Raw genomic sequence first — 18,561 nt, forward strand, 5'->3', positions numbered from 1 at the left:
CTTATATCTTATATATATATATTAGATATTTTATATCTTAATAAAAATACGCAAAGCTGGACTATTGTAACACCATCATGCTTGGTCTCCCTTCATCACACACCAAACCATTGCAAATGGTCCAAAATGCCTCCGCCCGTATACTCACTAACACCAGGAGAAGAGAACACATAACACCTATCCTGATGGGCCTCCACTGGCTGCCTATCCACTTCAGAATAATCTACAAGGCCATTCTCACCATTTTCAAAAACATCCATCAATTAGCCCCAATCGATCTCCATATCCCCCTCTGATTACACTGCTCAACAAGACCGACAAGAGATGCTTACAAAGGATCTCTTCAAGTACCTCCAGCCAAAACTACCAGACACATCACGCTTAGAGATCGGGCCTTCTCCACAGCTGGTCCAACTTTATGGAACTCCATTCCCCCGGATCTTAGAATGGAACCCAGCATCTCAACATTCAAGAAAAGACTCAAGACGTGGCTGTTCACGCAGGCCTTTCCTAACTCCAACATTACTTAACTCCCTTCAATCAACATACTTCGCTTGTAATAGCATTAATAGCCACCTCTTATAATGTTATTATATATATATATATATAATTATCTGATCTTCATTTTCCTTCTTACTCCAAGTTATTGATTCCCTGTTACATGTAACTGCTTTTCTGCACCATTGTTCAAATTGCAAAGTTTATTGCACCCCTGTTTCTTGTGAACCAGCATGATGGGACTACCGTCTTGAATGTTGGTATATAAAAAACTTAAATAAATAAAATAAAATAAATAAATATCTTCCAGTTTCACTGTGATTTGTATCAGTTCTTCTAAATCATCACAATTGAAAACAGTTTTTGGCACAGGTATCTCCCCAACATCCTCTTCAGTAAACACCAAAACAAATAGTTGATTTAATTTTTCCGTAATGGCCTTATCTTCCCTAAGTGCCATCAACCTTTTTATCATCTAATAATCCAGCCAACTTCCTCACAAGCTTCCTGCTTTGGATATATTTTAAAAAGTTTTTATTATGAGTTTTTGCCTCTATGGCCAGCTTCTTTTCAAATTATCTTTTAGTCCGCCTTATCAATGTTTTACATCTAACTTGTCAGTGCTTATGCTTTTTCTTATTTTCTTCAGATCGATCAGTTTTCCAATTTTTGAAAGAAGTTATTTTTGCTAAAATAGACTCTTTCACCTCACTATTAACCATGCTCTTCCTTCCACTTATTTTAATGCATGGAATACATCTAGACTGGGCTTCCAAGATGGTATTTTTAAACAATGTCTTGAAAAAATGTCTGTGCAACCACATATGAGATAAAGTCACGTTTAAACACCTCAAGTGAGAAACAATATAGCCTGATACCAGACCTCATACCACGGCATAATAAGTAATGCTAATTTAGCATATATTGAGTCTGCCAGTATGTATAATCATAGGTCTTTAACAAATTGAATTTTTTCTTTTCATTTTCTTGCTTCTGTGCAAACAAACTTGTGAATCTTGTGAATCTTGTGAATAAAATAATTACTTGAAAAAACAACTTTTTTTGTTCATTTGATCGTATTCTTGATCATTAAGTCATATTTGACCAACATTTAGCTTAGTAATGATGGTGAAGAAACGCCATATTTTTTCTTCAGAGGCTAGTATGGAAAAGCCCGACACTGGATCCGTGTTTCGGCGCGTGCCTTCGTCGGGGGCCGAAATGACTGTTAATATAAAAGAGTAAATCAGAAAAAATGACAAAAAATTATATATACTTATCAATTGTAATGGGGATTCAGCAGTACAAACACGATATTGGAGTGGCTGAAGATGGCGGCTTCTGCCGGTGTTACGTTTCTTCCACCCAGGTGAAAGAAAATGCGCCCTTTTTTTAAACCAATGGTTAACCAATCATCATGTGCTACGTAAAGGATGACGTACACAGGTGTATATCGGCATTTAAACCAAAGAGAACCATTCGACCGAAAGATTGAGTCCCATAGGCTGTATCGTATTTAGTTTAAAGATCCATTGCTGTTCTCTAACGTTTAATAATTTTTGTGGATCCCCTCCCCTCCCTGATAGTTGGATCATATCTATCACCCTCCATCTCAGATCCACGAACTGGTGCTGTTTTAAGAGGCAGTGTGCTACAATTGGAGCCTGTAATTTCCCAGTTTGTAAACAACTTTTATGCTCAATGAGTCTTGTACGTATTAAACGTTTAGTCCGGCCAACATAAAATAAATCACAGGGACATTTGATGATATCACATGTGAAGACTGACAATTCGAATGAGTTTTTGCCGACCATTTGGTCCCTGTGATTTATTTTATGTTGGCCGGACTAAATGTTTAATACATACGTGTTTGTACTGCTGAATCCCCATTACAATTGATAAGTATATATAATTTTTTGTCATTTTTTCTGATTTACTCTTTTATATTAACAGTCATTTCGGCCCCCGACGAAGGCACGCGCCGAAACACGGATCCAGTGTCGGGCTTTTCCATACTAGCCTCTGAAGAAAAAATATGGCGTTTCTTCACCATCATTACTAAGCTAAGTGTTGGTCAAATATGACTTAATGATCAAGAATACGATCAAATGAACAAAAAAAGTTGTTTTTTCAAGTAATTATTTTATTCACAAGATTCACAAGATTCACAAGTTTGTTTGCACAGAAGCAAGAAAATGAAAAGAAAAAATTCAATTTGTTAAAGACCTAAGATTATACATACTGGCAGACTCAATATATGCTAAATTAGCATTACTTATTATGCCGTGGTATGAGGTCTGGTATCAGGCTATATTGTTTCTCACTTGAGGTGTTTAAATGTGACTTTATCTCATATGTGGTTGCACAGACATTTTTTTCAAGATTTATAGTTCGCTGTCTCCACAGTACATAAATACAAGAGAGTCTTTTTGGTATTTAACAATTTTTAAACAATGACCATGCCTGATTTACACTCTTAACCTTTGTAGCTGCAGCTTTCAGGTTTTGTTTTGTTTTCTAATTTCTTCATTTTGTCAAAGTCTGCCTTTTGAAAGAATAATGCTAAGGAGGTAGATTTATTTAATGTCCTGCTTCCAGTCATTAAGTCAAATTTGTTCACACCATGATCACTGTTACTGAGCGGCCCCACCATAATTGCCTCATGTTAAAAAAAACCTGTGTTCCACTAAGAATTAGGGCTAAAATCACTCCCCCTTCTCTGGTTTCCAGACTAACTGCTCCATAAAGCACTCATTTATTTCATCTAGAATTTTATCTCACTAGCATGTCCTGATGTGACATTTACCCAGTCAATATTAGGGTAACTGAGATCTCCCATTATTACTGTGCTGCCAAATTTGTTAGCTTCCCTGCTTTCTGTTACATTTCATCATCTGTCTGTTCATTTAGGCCAGGTGGATGTAGCATTACCCTACCACTATTCTCTTCTCATCATATATGGAATTTCCACCCATAAAGATTCTACTGTGCATTTGGTTTTCTGCAGGATCTTTACCTTCTTGGACTCTATGTCATCCCTTTGCCATTTCTTTGTTGTTGCTTTAATTTGTTATCTGCTTTAAATAAGTACTTGGTAAAAATGTAGGCTATACATTTTTGTCACTAAAAATGAAATTCCCCACACCAGGTTGATTCACCCTATATTTGCAATTTAATTTTTATCCTGCTATTCCACTTTGCATCTACTCACAAGACTGTACTTTGTTCCCTAATCTTGGGGCTGTTTGTGCAGAATGGGCGAGATTTTAAATCACCTACGCGCGTAGGTGGGCCTTACGCATGCCAGGCCAATTTTCAAAGGCCCGGCCATGCACGTAAACCCCCGGGACGCATGTAAGTCCCTGGGTTAGTGAAAGGGGTGGTGTGGCGCGGGGCTAGAGGTGCCTGGCAAAGCGGCCATTTGCCTGCCACAATACTATTTACATGTATTCTTATTATTTAAATATTCAATTAAGAACGGGATTCAAAATAAAATAACTTAACCTGTTTTCTAAAGGCTTTAAAATCAGAGATCTCACACAAAGGTAAGGAAAGATTTTCCAGACTACTTGGCCAGCCACAAAAAAAAGATGCATTCCCACATCTCTTGAACATGAATCTCTTTCACAGTAGGGACTTCCATTAATTGTTGTTCCAATGCAGGGAGCTTGTGTCAATGAACATACTTCTTAATTTAGATAAATAACAGGAACCCTCATCAGTAAGAGCTTTATTGATCAATATAATTTGCTTAAAATGTGTTTACGGAATTTAAAAACATTCTCTGTGGCCAAATCAATAATAAAAATCTTACACCATATAAACAAAATGTACATACTTCCCAACTAATCAATAATTCCCAGAGTCTTCAAGACATTCATTTTACTGCATTGCCAGATGTACCCGATACAGTTCGCATTTCAATAAATACAACTTCTATATTTCTGCCAGTATGTAATCTCCACATGATTAAGCTCCAGTCATTTTTTCCTACCTATGAAAGTATCAAATGACGTTTTGCTTTTCGTTAATTATTATATTTGCATAATACAATATATCCACTATCAGTTGAGTTTGACAGATAGACTGCTGAAAGTTAGATATACATTTTTTGGTGTGTTATTTCTTAAAATGTTCAAGGTCTGTTTTCATACACGTCATTAAATGACTTTTCACGAAAAGAATGTAAGTACCTATAGTATAGAAAAAATATTCTGATATTGTGAAAATTATTGGCAGAGAAACAGGAATAGAAAGCCATGCAAAACACAGTATAGATGTTTAAGGTACTGTAAATGTAGGTGTGAGAGATACTGCGGCTTGGCTGCACATTTTACTTACTGAATCGCACGGGAATACCTAATAGGGCCATCAACGTGCATTTGCATGTTGAGGGTGCTATTAGGTTTGGCGGGTTGGACGCGTGTTTTCCGCCCCTTACTGAATAAGGGGTAAGGGAAAACGTGCGTCCAATGGCAGGTTAACAGTGCGCTCCGTCGGAGCGCACTGTACTGTATCAGCCCGCTAGAGGGGAAGACATCCTACCCTGGCTAGTTTTCCTCATGGATCTGGGAAGGTTTGGCCCTGGAAAAGAAGAGGAGATCCTCAAAGAGTTTTTTCTTTTGAGACCTGTTCTTGCCTGTGGAAGGTGAGGATAAGGCACTGTTTTCCCTGCTGCAGAGTACGAGAGCTACTAATGCCCTAAGTCAGAAGAAAATTTTTGGTTTGAGAAGACTATTTTGGTTCCACCAATTCCTGCCCACCAGAGGAAGGATATATTCTTTGAGTTTTGAGGATATTCTGTCACCAGAAGCCCAGCAGTGGAGCTTTATCATCAGGATTGGGATTTTTAGTTTTGCCTCCAAAAGGGACCCTGATCAGTTGGACAGTATTGGAAAAAAGCACTTACATGGATGGTTTGTTTGAAATGAAGATTTGATTTGATTTTAAAGTATTTTTTTTCCATGTAGTACATTTTGTTTTGAACATATAAGTTGAGTGTCCAGCCTTCTTCTTCAGAGGTAAAGGTTCCCTCACACAAGGACATCTCAAGCATGAACAGAAGGGAGCCCTTAGCCAAAGAGAGTGTGACTAACACTGTGATTTGGTCCCTACCCCTATGAGCCTAGGGTCCTGGAGTTTTATTCTCCTCCCACCAGAAGAACCTCGGCACCCCAATGGCCTTGTGGGCGGTGTAACGTATGGAGAAGGAGAACTGGGAATAAGAATGTCCCCAGGGAATACTGTTGTGCCCCTGCATTCCAAAGAGGGAGTTATATAAGCATATAAAACTTTTTCTAAAGGTTGATATATAAATTAATATGCACTTAAAGGTAGATTTTAAAAGGGAAGCACACGCCACTACTGCTCCATGTTAGGTGCAGCAGTCTGGTGAATATCGCAGGAGAGAGAGAGAGTGTACAAATCAACTCCTTTTCATCACTTATAAGATGAAAAATTATTTAATGAGGTCAATTTTACAATGGATACCTCTAAATGTGTCTGTAACAGCCTCGTAACTCCAATCCACCTCCCAAAAACTCACCCCGAATGAAAGTACCCCCTTACAATGGTCCATATATAAGTATCAGACTGAGCTCTCTAAAGAGGTTCTCTCTCTACATTACAGTGCTGCCTCTGGAATGCCCACACCCTGCTCCTTTTCCATCCACATACATCAATGCACATATGACCGACCTTCCCAACTATTTAAAATCTGCATAGCTCCCGCTTGGACCATTTATGTGCATGCAAAGCTTTCAGAATCTACCTTTAAAGAATTTCCAGCTAAGTTTCAGATATTTGTGATTAACACCACCACACTGACATGTGAAAGAGAAGCAAATGCAAAAAAAAGCATCCTTTTAGATTTATTGCTCAGTGAAGTAATTATGGCTGAGAAGAAAGAAGATGCATTTTTGCTGGCTGCTGAGGTCAAATAATTATAGTGGGTATGATGGGTTTCAATGGGTCAGGAGAATGAAGAACAGTAAATTGTACAAACAGAGCAGTTCATATTTAAGGTTCAATGAGAAAGAAAAGGCAATTTATTCATTTGGGGAAAAAAAGACCTGATAAATGTTTTGAAAACATACTGTTGGAAATGCAGGTAGAGAAACTGTGATACACCTTAACCAAACTGCTTGAAGGAACATAGAGAAATGTAAATTCTGAAAGAGAACATATCCTTGTGCTTTATTAACAAAGAGCTGGAACTTGACACATCGGAGGCATCATGGTTTGATTCCTGACACTATTAACAGGCGCAGAAATTGAAATCACAGTACAAATAACTTTAAAGGCCTTGAGATGCCAGAGGAAGGTGGAGTAGAGAGATGTACTGATTGATTGTCTTTTAGAGAAAGAAGACCCAGGAAACACAGCACAACAACAGAGCAAAGAGAGTTGCTACCTCTACTGTGCTGAAAAGAACCAGCATAAGAGTTGAGCATTTACTGCCTACAGGAACTATCAGCTCTGTAAAACAAAAAAAAAAAACCTTCAAATTCTGAATGGGAACAATTCATGAAAAATTATTCATTTTTTCTTTTTAAAGACTGCCTTCATTATGACAAAGAAAACTACAAGCAACTCAATACTTCGGGAAACCAGATACAAAATCATCTACAGAATGTACATTTCTCAACATCAAGCGTTCAGAGCTGGGTTTTGTGTGTCCGATCTGTGTCTTAAATGCAATAAGGTTGAGGCGCATTTAGGTCATGCCCTCTGGTGCTGTCCTGTAATTCAAGTTTTCTGGAAAAAATTTTCGATCTACTAGTGATGTTGTGGGCTTTAAAATCCCATTTTCACCACTGGTGGCTCTTTTTGGTATTTTCCCAAGGACCTTCAAGGGGGAAAAAAGTCAAGCACTCTGGATTACTAAAGTTTACTTGCTAGTTGTAAGGTTATACTGGTTGCCTGGAGGAAATCAGAAAGTCCTTCCCTTGTATACTGGCGTTCGTCTATTATTGATCTACTTACTTTGGAAACATTAGCCAGTAATCATCTGCCAATCCGAACCAGGAGAGCTATAAATGCAATCTGGCTTCCATTCATACAAACTTTGCCACATGACTCGCAAAGTCTTTTTCTTAATCAAATTGATGTTTGATATTTAGATTTCATGGTGTTTTTATATAAACATATATTTTGATGAACTAATGGGACTGCAAGATTTCCCTTTGGTGCAAGGGGTGGGGGGAAAGTGGCCTCAAATAGGGGTAGTGGATTAGATAGATTGACCATAAGAGGTTTCTAATTGTATACCTTATATGTTATACTTTAATAATATTCATTTTTCCTTTTTAAGATTAGATGTGACAGTCTGGGAGTATGGTGGGGGGGGGGGGATGACTTTACCCTCTAAACAAAGTCAAGGCAGATATTTATCATTGCACCCTCTTCTGCAAATAGCCACACTAGTAAAGAGGTGAGTCATGCTCTTCCTCACATGCCAAACACCAGTAAGGATTTCAGTTTACCTAGTGGTGCAATGAGACTACTTATAGATAAATGTACTACACAAACACATTTATAGCACTTATTATGGGCAAGACCCTGGTTTTCTATAGCAGCTCATGGGTAGATTCTATGGCAAAGGACAGAAAATTGTATAGCACGGTCACTTTTAAAGAAAAAGAAAAACCTTACCTCACATATATTTCGGTTTCAGCTTTGAGGTCCCCTCCACAGGGGACCTCAAAGAGCATACCTTTCAAGCTGGCCAAGCTCCTCCCTACTACCTGCAACATACCCAGAATCCAGCTCTACATAACCCTGCATTGTCAGTCCCAAGATGCTTCTGCATCATCTCCCTTGGCTCCTTGCCATAGCCACTCTTGCCTTGCAGCCTACCCAGACTATCTTTGTCTTGCCTCATGGCTTCCAGACTTTCTGACCTCAGCCTTGCCTTGACTTGTCTCATGGCCTCTAGGCCTTTGGACCTCAGCCTTGCCTTGTCTTGCTTCATCGTCTCTGGGCCTCCTGACCTTTTCTTTATCTTTCCTTGTCCTGTGGCTCCCAGGCCTTCTGACCCTTGTCTCACCTTGTGCCCTTTGCGCCTTCTTGCCTCTTGTCCTGATTTCTGGCCTGTATAGGTGTAGCCTTGCTCTGTGGCCTATCTAGGTCTCTCCTTGTCCTGCCCCTTAGGGCCTTCCTGGATCACTGCCTTCAGGCTTTATGTTCCATGTTCTATGTTGTCCTTGTCTTGTCTTGTCTTAGTCTTGTCTTGTCTTAGTTTGTTACTGTCTACCTCAGTTCCAGACTCACCTGCACGCTGTTCCTGTCTAAGCCTCATTTCCAGTCTTACCTGAATGCTGCTCCAGTCTACACCTCAGTTCCAGCCTTACCTGCACTCTTTTCCAGTCCAAGTCTTGGTTCTAGTTTTACCTGCACTCTGTTCCAGTCCAAGCCTTGCACCATCCTTACCAACATGTTCAAGCCTTGCTTCTGCTGTACCAGGCTATCCAAGTGTATATCACCTTTATATGCATAGCCCTCTCCTGATTAAGGGATACATTTTAAAAACTGCATACGCGCGTCCATGTGCATGCGGTTCCCACGGCACGCACATGAATGTGCTGATTTTATAACATGTGTGTGCTAGTGTGCACATGTTATAAAAAAAACTGCGGCGAACCGAAAGCTCTCTCTTATTGCAAAAAACACCACACCTCCCCTGTGCTGGATTTGGTTCCATCAATGCTAAGGGGCTCTGCTCTGGTAAGTACTGTCTTTTTATGTATCTTTTAAAGCCTATTTATACAGGCCATGTTCCTCCTTTCACCTTTGCCAGACTATCCAAACCTTTCTTCAGCTTTGCCAGACTCTCTAAACCAGGGGTGGGCAATGCCGGTCCTCGAGGGCCGCAAACCAGTCGGGTTTTCAGGATATCCTTAATGAATATGCATGAGAGAGACCTGCATACACACTGCCTCAGTTGTATGCAAATCTATTTCATGCATATTCATTAGGGGTATTCTGAAAACCCAATTGGTTTGCAGCCCTCGAGGACCGGACTTGCCCATCCCTGCTCTAAACGTTACTTCAAACTTATCAGACTATCCAAGCCTTGCTCCTGTCTCAACAGACTGCCCAAGCCTTGGTCCAGCCTCACCTGGAAGCCCCACACTACTCTGAGGGCGGGGTTCCCCATGCTCCATCCAGACCAAAGTCATAACAACATACCTTGCTTGAAGTAGTAATAACTCATATGTTGTAAGCTTGTTGAAAAAGATAGGCCTTCAGAACATTTCTAGATTTCACAGGAGAAATTTCATTTTTAATCCCCTGAGGTAAAGCATTCCACAAAAGGGTCTTTGTACACATAATAGATGTCTCCTAAATTCTTCAGTCAAATCTGTTTGAAAGAAGAAATAACAAGCAGATTCTGAAAGGAGGAGTGTAGTATCCGCAGGGATTAAATGTTGCTGGTGCCAGGCCCTTTATGCTTTTGAAGATTAAAAGGAGAATTTTAAATTTAATTTGCCAAATCATTGGCAACCAGTGTACGCTCTTCAGGATTGGGGAAATATGTTTTCACAATGGAGTTTATGTCACAATACAAGCTGCAGCATTTTGTGCAAGCTGCATGAGTCCTAGAGTAGATAACGGTAGACTGAGATACAGGGAATTACAATAGTCAAATGATGAGGTCACAAGAACATGAATAACAGTTTTCAAATCATTCTCACTGAGGTAATGTCATAAGCAATGTAGTCGGTGAACATTATAAATGGTGGCTTTGACCACTTTGTTAATTTGAGGGCATAAAAAGGTGGTATCAATTATTATTCCAAGATTACTGGTATTAAGTTTATGGGTACTTGATTCTAAATGTATGCAGGCAATTATAAAATTACCCTTTTAATGACTAAGATAGCTGCCTAACTCTGAATATATAGGAGCTAGCCAGGTAACTTATCCAGCTAACTCAACTTCCAGTTACGCTCTCAGACTGTCCCTAACTTACAGGGTCATTCTTAAAATCGTGATACAGCATTGCAACTTAAAAATTTAAATGAAGGAATGGGAAGGGGTTTGGGTGGGGTTTTAAAAATGTAGGGCCTGGTAGTGCTGCGGGCGATAATGTTTTATACATTGTCGCCGGCAGTACCATCGGAAATAACTACACCTTCCCCATTGGCGTTATGGGAGCGAAAGTGTATAGAACGCCCGCAACCATGGTAGGCGAAAATGTACCTCCGAGATGCAGCTGCCTGCTCAATATCACCCCTGCCCCTTTTTTTCCCATAGCTCATCATTCCGCTATATTTGTAGCAGAATGATGAACCCAGGGGTTAGCCTGCAAACTTATTAGCTAGCTAGAATTTAGCTGGATAAGTGCCCACATATTAATTTAGCTGGCTAACTTCTGAGTTAGGTCAAATGTCCTCCAGTATAGTCCTGGTCTGGCCCAGTCTTGAAAATTTGGGAGACCTTGTGCCAACAGTGAACTTCCTGCTGGCTAGAACCTAAAACAGCTGGGAGAACAAACTGGGTCCTTCACCCACCAATGAGTGCCTGACTGGACATAGACCAGGCCACCATACCTGGAAAGCTGTCAATATGAATACTTCTCCAGGTCCCATAGATGGAATCACTCCCTTGGCAGAGATCCAGCCTCCCATCTCCAGGCCCTAATCCATTGGCCCTCTTACACTCCTCCTCTTTTGGGCCTGGGACCTCAGGACATAGGTCCTGAGCCTATTCAGCCTTTGCAGGATGAAGAAGTTTTATAGGTTCCTAGAGTCCCTTTTTCTGAATCTTTGCAGCGCCCCTTGGCATTGGAGCCTCCGCACCAGCTCAATAGTGGACTCTAAATGTCATAGGAGTACAGTGGAGGGGATGTGGGAGAAAATTCTGCAGCCTGTGGAATGACTTCAGGAGGTTGCCAGATGTCTTCTAGCAGTTCAATAAAGCTCAAGAATACATCACAGGTGGTCTTGAGCTCTTTAGTATGAGGCTACCACCACTTCTAACAGACCCTTGGATCCTGTCAGGACCTTGCTTCCTGGGGTCCCTGGCTCTTTTTTTTTTATGTTGTGCAAATAGTTAAGTACTTAGAGACCTCCCTCCAATCCACCCCCTCATATTTAATTTTATATTGTAAATAGTTTGAATTTTTTAAAAGTTTTATTTTTAGCTAAATGTCTATACTTTCAATGATGTGTATGTCTGCTTTTTGTTCGATGCATATGTTAGTCCTTTTCCACCCCCCAGGCATGATCCTTTTAGGACAGTCGCTTGCAAACACTCAGTCACCCATATACTGCCATGCATATAGGTCTTCCTGCTTGTCTGTTTGTTATTCTCATTCCTCAACTCCAGTAACCTTACAGCTGCTTGCATGTACCTTTTGATTAAGAGAATGTACATTGTATATCTACTTCCTTTGAATGAACTTCCTGTATTGGACATAGCACTACAGAGAGGTTTATCAACATTGACCTCTTTGCTCTGGATTTCCCAAACAGGTTGTGATGCCACTTGGAATCAGTAAAGCTTCATTGGGGGTTGGAGAAAGAACCTGAGTCTCAGATATCAGAAGTCTTAACACAACACCAACATTATTATTAAAAATCAACATGTATTTTGTAAACCAATACACACTCGCAGGCCTTTGCATAAGTTTCAGTATTACCAGACAGCCCTTCACAGGTAGTGATAGGGGTCAATGCAAAATCTATGAGCTTGTACTGTATCAATGGGCTGTTGCAGATTTCAAGTATTAATTCTGCAACCACTTGCAGATCACTGTCAGGCCTATGACCACCCATTAAAGGAATGGGAGGTTCAATGTACTAGGATTGCTGGAGATTGCTATGCCTGCTCTTTCATCACTTACTATATAATACACCAATACTATACAAATAATTCAACATTTCTGTTGGCCATCCTTCCTCAACAGGTGTTATGCATATTCAGCCCCGGTGCTAACGGAGAATCTTGCAACTGCCCTTGGAAAGAAGATTTTGTTTATACAAGAGATTGTTTGAAAGGAGGGATCATAAGTCAGAGAGGTCTGCAGGTTATATATCAGCAATGGAGGGTGCTAGAAGGGATATGAAAAAAATAACTGCACAGGTGAGAGGATCTAGGGTGTTGATTGGGAACCAAGTGGGGGGATGTGAAAGAAGGGTTGGAGAGGAGGGAAAACATAACAGCTAGGGGATGAGAGATGAGCTTGAGGAGGGAATAGTTGACTGCTAAATTGAAGGAGTTGAGTTATGAGAAGGGGTAGAAGGATTTGATGGACACAATAAAAAGAGCTGAAGGGGGGGAGAAGAAAGAGAGCAGGGGAAGAGAGAGGAGCAGGGGGTTATTACAGGGTAGATAGTAGAGTAACAGTGTTTGAGAAAGTGGCCATTCTGGATTGTAGGAGGTGGTCTGGAGGAGGTGGTTCCACTATAGACTGTACAGGATGAAACAGGATCAGCTACATAGTGCTAAAGGTGAGAGTGAAGTGAATGTTGGGTTTGGAAAGCACCCCAGCTATTCCCTTAAGGATTCCCTCTTGTCAGGGCTTATGTGATGTAAAGACAAGCAAACTTGGGTGACCTTGGTGGCATAAATAGCAAGACCCATTTTTTTCCTGTTCAAATGGACAAAGATGTGTATACAGCCCTGTCACTATCACAGGTATATTCACTGGGTCGAAAAATCTGATATAGTTCCCCAATAGTAATAGCAATGCACAGAAAGACCAGGGGCACACATGAAGTGGCTCTTTCCAATACTGTACATGTAACAATATAGAAGAGGTATCATATAGAGGTGCCAGTAGGAGCTAAATTAATCTGAAGTAGGCTGCTGCAGCTGCAAGTTTAAGTTAAGCTCTTCAATATTCCACAACCTTCAGCTGTGAAGGAAAAAAGATCAATATTTCTATTAGGGATGTGAATCGTTTTTGAATGATTAAAATTATCGTCAGATAATTTTAAAATCGTCCAAAATCGATAGAGTGCACGATACAATACAAATGCCCACGATTTATCGTCAGGGGCATTTGTATTGTATCGTTAAATAGGGGGTGGGAAAACCGGCACACCAAAAAAACCCTAACACCCACCCCGAACCTTTAAAACAAACCCCCACCCTCCCGAACCCCCCCAAAATGTTTTAAATGACCTGGGGTCCCGGCGCGATGATCCTGGCACGATGTCCCACTCTCTGCCCACGGCTGCTGTGAAGAGAAATGGCGCCGGTGGCCCTTTGCCCTTATCATGTGACAGGGCAAAGGTAGCGCCGGCGCCATTTTGTTTTTTGTCCCTCGACGTCAGGAGCGTAGGAGATTGCTCCCGGACCCCCGCTGGGCCCCCAGGGACTTTTGGCCAGCTTGGGGGGGCCTCCTGATCCCCACAAGACTTGCCAAAAGTCCAGCGGGGGTCCGGGAACGACCTCCTAAACTCGAATCGCTTTGCCGTACAGCAAAATGGCGCCGACCGTACGGCATGGTCGGCGCCATTTTGCTGTATGGCAAAACAATTCGAGTTTAGGAGGTCGCTCCCGGACCCCCGCTGGACTTTTGGCAAGTCTTGTGGGGGTCAGGAGGCCCCCCCAAGCTAGCCAAAAGTCCCTGGGGGCCCAGCGGGGGTCCGGGAGCGATCTCCTACGCTCCTGACGTCGGGGGACAAAAAAACAAAATGGCGCCGGCGCTACCTTTGCCCTACTGTCATATGACAGGGCAAAGGTAGCGCCGGCGCCATTTCTACATCGCACCGGAGGTCCGAGAGTAAAAGATCACACCGGGACCCTCCCTCTGGACCCCAGGTAATTTAAGGCATTTTGGGGGGGTTTGGAAGGGTGGGGGATTTATTTTAAAGGGTCGGGGTGGGTTTTAGGGATGTTTTAGTGTGCCGGTTTTCCCGCCCTCCCCCGATTTACGATTTACACGATATTTTAAAAAACAAAACCGCGACGATAAGATTCCCTCCCCCCCCAGCCGAAATTGATCGTTAAGATGATCGATCACACGATTCACATCTCTAATTTCTATTCCTTCAGAGATGAAGGCCTATGTGGATGACAAGTGTCTTAAATATGAATAGCAACACTACAAAGGTTTTCCCAGCTCACACAGTCTATTCTCCCATGTAATACACAAATGTCCTTCTCATGGCTCCCTGGTTCCATCTGGTAATACCTTCATAAACTTGTCCACCATCATATCTGTGAAAGAAAACATACCTTTCAGTGGTACACTGCCTGCAGGAGCACAGCTTGGCCCAGTGTTCTACAATACATGTAGGATCATGTGCTATTTGAGGACTCTCAGAGCAAAGAACCCGCTGTGAGCAGTCATGGATTCCTTGGTATTTCAATTACTTGGCCCCGTACCCACTTCCACCATCAATAATCCAATAGGAGCATTACACAAACTAAATTTCTGGCAGCCATCAGAGTTTGGCTAGCAACTGTCGCTAATATGTTTGTCATCAGCTACTTCCCTTCCATACATTAATGACAAGGGGAAGGGTTCTTAGGTTTGAAGAAGCTACAGATTCCCATTAGAAACTCTTTGCCTGACCTATTGTAACACATCTGACTTACATAAATGACTATGACATAGTCAGAGACCTAAATTAGGTTCTGGTCCTCATGGATAAAAATACAGGTGTCACAGAAAAAAAAGCACATCATTATATTTATAATATAGGCTTATGATGTTGATCTATTCATCCATACATGCCCTGCTCATTGAACATCCAACAGATATCTTGTGGAGGTAGGAAAGCAGCTGGCTCCATGTCACCAGAGACAGACAGAGCCAGTCAAACTGTTACCCACATTGATATCTATGTGGATAAACAAATACTGGATAAAGAAGTGTCAGAAAAGATGGATCCTGCTTTTATCCCTTTTATAGACCAAATATGCAGATTCTGAGGTGGAAAAGAAACCTATTCTCCAGCTTTACAGCAAATAGGCATGCATATGTTATACCATTATAGGCGAGTAAGAACAAACATGTATATACTTTCTATTTCTTCCAATTTATTTATCAGATTTTATTACATATACATGCAAACAAAACCTAGGAAATGAAACATAAACCAGACAAATGATAATAAGTACAAATTTAACAAGTAAAAGAATCATAGGTCATCATATAGAATGTCTAAATACTATATTCCAAAAACATATCCCACAATGCAACACCAGATCATCTAATAAGGCCCTGCTCACCATCCCATCAGTAACAACTACTAGCCTCACTAGTATTAGAGAAAGAGCAGCTTCAATAGCCGGACCTCGCCTATGGAACTCTTTACCTGAAAACCTAAGGTTACAAAATGACACGAAATTAACAACTTAAAACATGGCTATTTCAACAAACTTACAAAGAAGGCATCAGTTAACAAATGCCTCAACAACCTTACATGTTAAGATAAGAAACCTCTACACCAAATATTCGGACAAATAAATATTACCATTACTTAACAGTAACCCTGCCAGTTAGTAAAGTTAAATATGATCATCCCACCATTAATAAAGCGAAATATGCCAGTTAGTAAAATTAAATATGACCACCCCACCATTAGTAAAGTGAAATATCATCGTTACCAATAGCAAAGTTAAATGTTAACACAATGTATATGTTTTAATTGTTAAATGTTATATCATTTATTCATTGTAAAAGTTGTTATATTTATAAACCAGAGTGAAGGCTTGTTCAAAACTTTGGTATATAAAAACACACAAATAAATATATAAGAAGAAAATCATGTGGGGAGAAGAAAAAATCATATGACAAAGTATTCAAAAATAGCTGTGACTAGTTATCCAAGTGGTACCACCTGAGCAAACAATTCTTTAACTATCCTGTACCTTATCCAACAAGAAGATTTCTAGATCGAAAGGGTTGACAAAGATAAACTTGTTCCTCTGATATACAGTCTCTGATTTGCAGGGAAACTTCAAGAAGAAGGAAGCCCCAATTTCAAGTACATGCAATTTAAGCTGAAAAAAATAGCTTCCTCCTTACTTGAGTTTCTCTGATAATGACAGGGAAGATTTGGATCTTCTGACCACAGAAAAGGTGATTTGAATACTTTTAATATTGTTGAAATATGAAGTATTTATCAGATTCAAGTACAAATGTATCAGCTCTGCAGCAAATCTCTCCGTTTTCGACTCAACTTCCTCATTAGAAGTTGAGAACATCCTAAGAAAGATGAAACCCTCATCTCATCCCTCTGAAACTATCCCCTCTAAGCTTCTCCTATCTATACCCAAAGTTATTGCCAAACCCCTATCCAACATTTTCAACTGCTCCCTAGAGCAAGGCACAGTTCCTAATTTCCTCAAACAAGCAGTAGTAAAACCGCTCCTCAAAAAACCTAATCTTGATCCTGCCACACTGTCCAACTACAGACCAGTCTCCAACCTGCCCCTACTCGCCAAAATTCTTGAAAAACTAGTTAACTCGCGCCTCTCTCTCCACCTTGAACAACATAACATTCTACCACCTACCCAACATGGTTTCAGGAAGCATTTAAGTACCGAAACCCTGCTACTCTCTCTCTCTGACACTCTTATCAGAGGAACTGACTCAGGATCCTCCTATCTGATTGCCATGCTAGACATTTCTGCTGCGTTTGACACTGTCAACCACTCTATCCTCCTCAACATCCTCAGTAGCATTGGGATTTCTGGAATCGCACTATCCTGGATACAATCCTATCTCCAAAATCGCTTCTTCACTGTCCTAGTGGATAACAATGAATCTGAACCCATTAGTCTCCCCCAAGGTGTTCCCCAGGGCTCCTCCCTCTCCTCCACCTTCTTTAATATCTACATGCTTCCCCTTACCACCCTCCTCTCAAAACTTCACATCAAGCACTTCATCTATGCAGACGATGTGCAAATTCTCTTCCCCTTTTCTGACTCCCTTCAAACTGCCCTACAAAACTGGGAATCATGCCTCTCAGCCATTAACCAACTCTTCACAGACATGCACTTGGCACTAAATCCCAACAAAACTGAACTTCTAATCATCTCTAATAAGCACCCGCTCCCAGCTATCCCACCCTCTCACGCATCTACATCTTTCTCTGCACACACTCGCAACCTAGGTGTACTCATTGATAACCATCTCACTTTCAAACCATTCATTAACTCTATCATAAAGGACTGCTACTTTAAGCTTCAAACGATAAAAAACTTAGACCATTACTTCACTTTCCGACTTTCGCACAGTTCTTCAGTCTATTATCCTGTCTAAAATAGACTACTGCAACGCACTCCTCCTTGGCATCCCCTCAACGCATACTAAACCTTTACAACTTTTGCAAAACGCCGCAGCTCGTATTTTGACTAACTCTAGAAAAAGAGACCACATTACCCCCACACTTATCGAGCTACACTGGCTCCCAATACCCTCCCGAATACTCTACAAAGCACTCTCCCTCATCCATAAAAGTCTGTTGAATGATAACCTTAATTGGATCAACCCCCCTCTCCTCCCCCGCACATCGAATAGACCTACTCGCCCAGCCCTTCAAGGATCCCTCTGTAAACAATCTATCAAATCTATCAAACTCTCCTCTACCATGAACAGAGCATTTTCCCTAGCTGGCCCCACTATATGGAACTCCTTACCGCCTGAACTCCGCATTGAGACCTCTACTCCTAAATTCAAAAAGAACCTCAAAACCTGGCTGTTTCTTCAAGCTTACCCACTTTCCCCCATCCCACGCAGAAACATCACCAACAACAAGCGTGTAACAAGTCAAGTAACTGACCAGGAATGCCTTATCGATGTATGACTAAGAATGCCTGCTGATTTTGTACTTTGTACTCACCTATTTTTGTATATAGTTGATTGTATCCATTTAATGTTTGGAATACTGCATCGCCTAACCAGTATTTTACCCCCCCCCCTGTTTAATGTATTCTTATGGTTACATGTAAGGGCCCCCGCCCGAAAGTTATTTATATTCTGCTGTTATATGTAAGGGCTCTGCCCAAAAGCTTTTGTTCTTTGTGAACCGATGCGATGTGCATACGAACATCGGTATATAAGAGACTTTAAATAAATAAAATAAATAAAATAAATCT

This window comes from Rhinatrema bivittatum, chromosome 3, assembly GCF_901001135.1.
Source record: "Rhinatrema bivittatum chromosome 3, aRhiBiv1.1, whole genome shotgun sequence".
In the NCBI taxonomy this organism is placed as follows: Eukaryota; Metazoa; Chordata; class Amphibia; order Gymnophiona; family Rhinatrematidae; genus Rhinatrema; species Rhinatrema bivittatum.